Raw genomic sequence first — 8,853 nt, forward strand, 5'->3', positions numbered from 1 at the left:
ATTCAAAAAAGAAATATTGATATCTGACAGACTAATGCCTAGAATTGTATCTAATACTGACAGTTAGGAATTCAAGGTACTAACATGTGGCGTCATCATGCCTTTTCCCGGAAAACGTCTTTCAATCCAAAAATCTAAAGAACATCTTCGATCTTTTAAGCAAAGCAAGCGAATTGTTAAAGAAAGTCATTATTGTGTTCAATAGCGCAAATACTAATTCAAGTGACACATTTGAACTTAATTATTTTTTCATCTTATTTGACGCAAAAAGGATATTGGTCTATGGAATTCTATGAATGAAAATGATTATTTTGTTTAATATTTGGATAACTATTATGTAAAGTACTATCATATATAAATTAGAGTTAAGCCTTGTCGCATTTTAATAACAATTGTTAGAAACCACAATAGTGATTACAAAAACCATGTTGCTTAACAAATGTATGTAACTTTCTTCTATCCATTCGGATATAAAAATAACAGTTGTGGTATTTTAACATTACACTACGGCTTATTATATGTCACAATAATTAACCTGAAAAATCCCTTTATTGCAAATAGGTTGTTCCGTTTAATGCGTAAGCTAAATTACTGATTGATTGTGATGTCCTTGTTCCACTCACAGTGACAAATATTTCATCCACATGGAGGACTAAAACAATAAATTAGGTACGTTGAAAAGCGGGATATTTTATACTGTCACTTGAACAGAGTGTGCTTAGGGTTGAATTCGAAAATTGTACCCTGAATCAAAGAGTTTGCAAAGATTCTTAAACGCGAAGATAACGTGAAACGCTTCGAACGCGGAGGATCAGACACCGTCCAAGTTTTGATCTGCACATATATATTCATGTAAATATATATATATATATATATATATATATATATATATATATATATTTACATGAAATCCTGCAGCGCGTGACCCTCTCAGCACGGATCATATTATCTGGACGGTAAAATTCTAAGTTATCAGACTTGTATAACACAAATACCCTTTGGCAACAATAGTTAATAGATAATGTGTTTAAGGTAATTATTTCAAACATTTCTTTATATCACAATTTGTTTCATGTTGTAAACATGAAATAGAGAGCTTGTATAATTTCAACTTGGTATGGAAATTATTCTATTTATTGTTTAAGAAAAGCTTAACGGTAATGTTCTAAATACAGCATATAAAAACCCCACATGATCCTCGTACACTTGTCTTATATAAATATAATTTGATCTTTGTCTGGAAAAACGAGTTCACTATGATTTAAATAATTTATGGATAATTACGTTGACCAGTACAAATCATTTTTTTCATCTAATTTGATCTCCTACGATAAAAATGTCTAACCAATATCTGATAAAATAGAAATTTGTTATGAAAAGCGTTAATTGCCATGCATCATATTTAGGCTTGACAAGCATTATCATACGAAATCCACAGATCAAATTCTTTATTAACTCGAAAAAAGATCGAAAATGTTTCTTGTGTGGGTGATTTTATGTCCCAATTAAGAAAATTTACTTGAATGTATGACTGACTGTTAGGATTAAACTTTTAAGAAATATAGAAATGACTGGTGAATTTGATGAATAAAAAAATAATAATAATGAACAATCTTTAAATGTTTAGAAACAAAATGTCTGATGAATACAGATTTTGTTCTAAATAACATTTTTTTTCTTCTAATTTTTCAACATAGACCATACTGGCTTACTAAGCAAGAAAAAAAATCGAAATATATGCCAATAAGTAACTCTCAACATCATAATTATAGTTGCAGAGGTGTTCCTTAAAAAGGAAAAAGCCACAAAGCCAGGATATATGCCAACAACGAAACGTTCATCTGAAACTTTATGTTCACATACGATAAGTATGTTACATTTAGCATCTTTAATGAATAAACTGATTGCAAGGGTGTTCGTCTTTGGGTCTCTAAAAATGCATTCACACACGGATTTAAACACAAAGGCGATCTACACACAAATAAAAACCCGCTTACGACACCAAATCAAGTCCGGGTTGACTTGGCATTAAGTGTTAAGCAAGCGTTGGCAAAACGAATTTGTTTCTGCTTAACGACTCTAGTTAAGTAAAGCGATTGTCTGGATGTTCGGATATTAAAATACAAAGAACAGTTTGTCTGATTTACCAACGCTAAATCCACAGTAAAAATAATCTGATAATAAATCGTAATACATACACTTCAGTACTCAATTTCTTAAGTATGTACATGTTTTTGCATTAAGGTGGAGGTTGTAAGTCTTGTAACTTTATTTGTGTTTTATGTTTGTTTTGCATTTGAGATCATAGATTAATTGAATCTTGATGGTATGTTTTTAGCTAAACGCCCAGTAGTTAATATTTCATACACATTAAGGACGAGAACAAAGGAATAAATCCAATAGGTATATATCAATTTTTCAAAGTAGATTGAACATAAATATGGCAGTTAATTAGAATGCCAGTTGACAAAGTTTTGCCTTGCAACCTGCCAATTACGAACCCCTCAAAGACTTGTTACCAGAACTCTTTAACGGCTCCATTCCTGACTTACGTGGATGCGTGTTTACTCATAACACAAAGCCAAAACAGACGATCTTTTAAGTTTTAATGCCTAGATTGAGAAGTTCAGATGATGATCATAGTTCTATACTCTAGTCGACACTCGGAGTTTTTGATAGGTTTGTTTCCTTCGTTTAATACTTTTTTCGAACCATTTTAGTTGTTTTAGTTTTACTTTTTAATTACATGCTGAAAGCTTCGTATTTAATACCCCTTTTCAGACCGGAGGTTTATGCTTACTCAGTCTAGTGTATTATACATATCCAACATCCAAACGGACGATTCTCTGAAGCAAAAATTTTACTGTCGGTGGTTTCAGTCTGATACGTCCAATTTTGTCACACGCATAACTGTAGTCGATATCCAAATTAATTCTAGAGAAGTTATGAGTTGATTTCAGTAAATGATTTTAAAAGCATTACTTCAATGAATTACGCAACTGAAAATGCAATTATGCTATATTAATTTTGTCTAATTGTAATAGATGCTGTTAATGTTTTGATATTCATCTGGACACGTTTTAGTGCAAAGTAAATTGTCTGTAATGGATTATATTATTTTAATGTTGGTTTAGGCTTCATGGACATTTTAAAGGAGATTTATGCAAATAGTTTATCCAAACAAATGCATGTCGCAATGTACGCCATTTATCATAATTTTTTTTCGAGAATACTGATTGTTCAACAACTTGCATGTTAGTCTACTCTAAGATGAATTATCATTAAGGGAATAAGTAAAAATATCTTAACCCTTAGCCGGAAATGTCACATTCTATACTCTGTCTGAGACCTGAATAACATATAATGTATAGTTGAATATGTAAGCAGCAGACATTATTGCTAATAATGAAACCCAAAAGTACCTTTGATTACGCTTTAGTCAAATTGCAGTAAACACTGCACATAGATAGGAATGATCAAATTCTCTATAAATCTTTTAAAAACCGAGAGCAAAACGAGTCATCAAATGTCTACATAGCTGTTGGTTTGCAACCCTTACTTTAATTGTCCTGTAATTTCAGTTTGACATTCGATTTAAATTGTACCACGATGAGCATATGACACCCCATATATGTTCAACAAAAGAGTAGAATCTTTTAGGATTTCCTTCATTAGAAATGCATATAATATATAATAAAAAAAAACATACTCTGCAACACAATGATAGGATACGTATACAATAAAAGTTCGGCAATAATGAAAGTCTCGAAAGACCTGATAATTGCTTTTCATGACTAGCAGGCTCTGAATATAAAATTCTCGAACGCATGCAGACAATGCACCATTGTTTAACATCATTTGAAAATTCTTAATTGTCAAGTAAGGGCATGTTTTATTCCGATTGAATAAGTGGACAAATTCAAACGTGCAGCGATTACAACGAACGCAGAGGAGCTGTTACTTGTCGCTCTGGGAACAGGAACTAGCTGTCAAAACAACGCTAACCAACAGCAACGCGTTGCTCTGCCGAACATGTCAACATTGCATTGTGACCAGAATGTTTCTTCATAGACGTAACATTAACAACAAATAACCAGATGGCGGTTAGTTACTAACGATTGATAATAGTGTCTGAACTGATTCTATTTGAAATAAGCTATCGTGAACTTGTTGTGAGGTACTGGAGTCGTACCTTAGTTACCTTTAGAGTATTTAAAAACTGCTCTGTGCTTCTATCCCTTTATGAAGGTGATTTTGGTATTTTCTTTAATTGATATGGTCCCTATCCCATATCTCATTCATCTTTTTTTTTTATCATACATCCTTATTAGTCAAGAAACATAACGTCATTAACTTTTTAACACATGTAGAATTGGAATATGGTAAAATTTGATAGAAGATTTAAAGAACGTAAATTGCATATTCAATATCAAGTCAAATACTGTTTCTTGTCATCGTAGATTGGAGATAATGTTATTATTTAAATTATTGCTATTTGTGAAAAGCAAATATTCTCAATTTCAATTTGCAACAACTCACATGATAAATTGCAATTAATGTAAATGTAAGAATAAAACAAACCGAAATAAAATATTGCTTAATCAAGTCAATGAATTGACAACTTAACAAATCACTTAAGGTTTTCCAGGCTAAGAAAATATGATACGTCTTACTGTACATCTAGACGAACATATGTTTTATTCGTTGTCGATACTCTAAAAAAAAAAAGAGAGCGATGAAGAACATAGAATAGTTTACTTTTGAATTTCGGTCCTCAGTGCTCTTCAGCTTCATACTTTATTTGGCCTTTTTACAGTCTTTTGAAGACGAAACGCGCGTCTGGCGTACAACATTTCAATCCTTGTATCTCAGTATGGTAAGATTATTTACTGAGAATCTTTTGTGAAAATTGTGACAATAAATATACGAAATAGTTTCATGTTTTGTATAAGAGATTTTTTTAAATCTAATTTTACACTTAAAGATGATCATAATAGTATATATATATCAAAAGAAGCAGAATTTCATTTTAAATCCATATTCTAAGTAAGCTAACATGGCAAATAAGACCTTTAATCTTACATAACACTCTGGGATCATATTACTCAATCAAAAGTTCTTTGTGTTTTGTATATATATATTATACATGCATTTTGTCGTATTTATACAGTCAGTCGTATTTAGGAGTTATATATGCATTTTGCCGTATTTAGGGATTATACAATCCCATGCATATTGTCGTATTTAGGGATTATACATGCCATGCATTTTGTCGTATTTAGGGATTACACATGCAGTTTGTCGTATTTAGGGATCATACATGCGGTTTGTCGTATTTAGGGATTATACATGCAGTTTGTCGTATTTAGGGATTATTCATGCAGTTTGTCGTATCTAGGGATTATACATGCAGTTTGTCGTTGTGTTTTCATTCTCCCGAACTCTCTATTATCCTTCCTCAAAGTTCGTATTGATTTCAAATACGTTTATTACAAATTAAAAGTGTAATTGATGAGCAATTTTTAGAAAAGAAATAAACGATAGTTTAATGCTTTAAATATTTTTCTAAATATTGTAATCATTTTTTACTGTGCTTTAAAGTACATCTGTCGTACAATTGATTAACAAATGTACTTTACTTTGACAGTCAAACTGGGAATACACTTGAACTGATGGAACAATTTGAAGTTGACTGTCACATTTCTGACTTGATAATTTACATAACGTCAGAAGTTTTGATTGCGCTGTCGTTGTTTAATCTTTACAGTTGTGATCTTTTTATTCAATTCACAAAAATACCATTTCTTCAAGAAATATATTTTGAAAATACAATTACGAACAAACTTTTAAAGTAGAAAACATATGGTGTATATGTAGGCCCACCAACAATGCATGCACAGCTCTATTAAAATGTACAAGTAATAAGTGTGGATAAACTAATCTCAGGATGAATTTAAAATGAATTCTGATGCGGATTTTTTATAAATCGATCCTTGATATAATCTGTATAAATAGCCGTTTCATTCAGATAGCTCAAGTTATTTTACGGTTTCATGAGAGAGAAAAAAAAAACAAGAAAATTATCAAGATTCTTTACTTTGTTTACATTACATTATTTTCGGTAATCAGATATACAAAATTCCAGGAAATAATATGCTCCTTATTTGTATGGAAAACCCCGAAAAGAACGGACACCGCAAAAAGATTAATCGCCATCATGTTGTTGGTTTGTTCATTGTCGTAATGGTAAAGACACAAATCAACCATTTTACCACTTATGCCACCTTCGGGAGCAACTTACTTGTGTTTTAACGATTATCAACTTCTTAATCGGCATTCGGAATATTTTTTCGCATGATAAAAAGATAGATTATATGTTTCGAATTTGATGTAGATTATGAAACTCGTGTTTGCTCAATACTATTCTATACATAGTGCTTACTAAGATTAACTTTATTTGTGAGTATCAGGAATTTAGTTCAGTCAATGTAAATGTTTAAATATAAGTTTTAAAATGATCTTCATTGATTTTAACGAATCAGAGGTGAAATAGTTATTTGACATGAAGCTTTGAAGTCGTTTCTATTCCATGAATTTATTATTTTCTCACATCTGGTTCAAAAACATAAACATGATAAAACATGTGATTATGACATCATTCTTCAACAAAACCTTGTTGGAGTAGTTTGTAGGGTAAAGATAATACTTTTGCTAGTGAAATCGCCATAAAGAAAATATTCCTTTACATACCATTTTATGTGGTATATTTTAGTTCATGGCTTCGGACGCATGAAATTATTAAACGTGTTGTTTTCAATTTTTTACATCACTGGGTCGATACCTCTGCTGGTGGACTATCAGTCCCCGAGGGTATCATCAGCTCAGTAGTCAGTACTTTGGTACTGACATGATTTAACAAACTTTTCTAAAATTGTCCGTTTTTAAATTTTTAAATTTTTAAGAAACTAAGGTTTCAACTCCCTCAGGCAAAGATGACTTTAGATGAATTTGGATATTTATTTTAGGTATTTTTGTCATATAGCTCTTCAACGGTTTCGGTACTTATACATCCTCGGATTTCAAATGTTTGGCTTTGAGCGTTCCTGCATGATGAAGGTAAATCCAGAAAAGCGCTTAGGACGCATGAAATTATTAAACGTGTTGTTTTCAATTTTTTAAATCACTGGGTCGATACCTCTGCTGGTGGACTATCAGTCCCCGAGGGTATCATCAGCTCAGTAGTCAGTACTTCGGTACTGACATGATTTAACAAACTTTTCTAAAATTGTCCGTTTTTAAATTTTTAAATTATAAAGAAACTAAGGTTTCAACTCCCTCAGGCAAAGTTGACTTTAGATGAATTTGGATATTTATTTTAGATATTTTTGTCATATAGCTCTTCAACGGTTTCGGTACTTATACATCCTCGGATTTCAAATGTTTGGCTTTGAGCGTTCCTGATGAAGGTAAATCCAGAAAAGCGCTTCGGACGCATGAAATTATTAAACGTGTTGTTTTCAATTTTTTGGATAGATTGTATGTACTACTCGGAGGCTATACAAAAATCTGCGAAAAGTGCTAAAAGACAAAAATGACTAAGCAACCACTGGCAAAGTTCCTCAAGGTTCATTACACGTTAGGGATTTTTACTAATATTTAGGACCAATAAATACCTGTTTTATTTCGACAGGTGGTTTTTAACAAACGGATAAGAGTAAAACTTGCATCACAGATCACTTTTACAGATGACAGAAGCACGTGATCAATTGAAACAATACTAAATAGTAAAAATTGTATATTGTATCATAGAATGCTCGCAAATACTAGAAGCAAGTTCAAAGTACTTCATCTACTGATATAATCATTTTTATATCAATCACAAATCGATAAATGGTTTTAATAATTTCTTTGCATGTACAATACATTTATTGTGTATGTTTTCCTTTAAGAGATTAAGTTATAGCTAGACTTATTGATTGACCACTTCATTAGATAGGGTAAACATTTGGTGGCTTCTTTTAAAAGAATAAATAGAAAACATTTCTGTTTTTGCGATATGAAAATTGTAGGGGTCACCGGGTTCTCTTATGCAGTCTTAATCATTTGATTAGGTATTAGTGATGTATGAAAAATTATAACTTTTGGCAGCGTGACGCCGTCACGACCATACTGATGTTCGATAATCTTGTCGTTTTGACCCTATTTAGCGCTACATATCGAGACTTATTGATTTCTACTGGAAAAAAATTTCGTTGACTCCCTATTATTTCATATCATTAAATCGGAAAACTTAACACCAATACCATATCCTCTATAATGAAATTCGAGATCTGGGGACGATTTTTTGAGAAATCGCAATAAAAAAATTGTATGTGCATTTTATACATTTATAGACCTATTTCCCAATTTTTAATTGATTGTATCCCTTGAATTGTAAATATCGCCCAATCACGCATATTTTGCCTGAATTGCATTTGATCAAAATCATTCTTCTAAATCTTCATTTATCATAAAAGAAAGCATACGTAAAGCATGTATTGATCAATGATATCTTCTAAATGATTATTACAGTAAAATTGATATTGTATCCATTAATTTGCATGTGTTATTGCATCAGTACCATTTAGATGTACTTTACACTTAAGCTTCTGTTTTACATATGGATTAGAAAAATGAATACAAGACAATACAAATAGTGTACGCCATCAGTGTTGTATGGGATCAATATAAAAATTCAGATTTTTCTCAGATTTTTCTGAGAAACCATGCACTTTTCTTGTGTGAAGAGTGACATTTAAACTACATTTGTACTAATTAAGGAGCAGTAAATTGTATAATGAATGAACAAGTTGA

The sequence above is a fragment of the Mytilus californianus genome, unplaced genomic scaffold (assembly GCF_021869535.1).
Source record: "Mytilus californianus isolate M0D057914Y unplaced genomic scaffold, xbMytCali1.0.p SCAF_4, whole genome shotgun sequence".
NCBI lineage: Eukaryota > Metazoa > Mollusca > Bivalvia > Mytilida > Mytilidae > Mytilus > Mytilus californianus.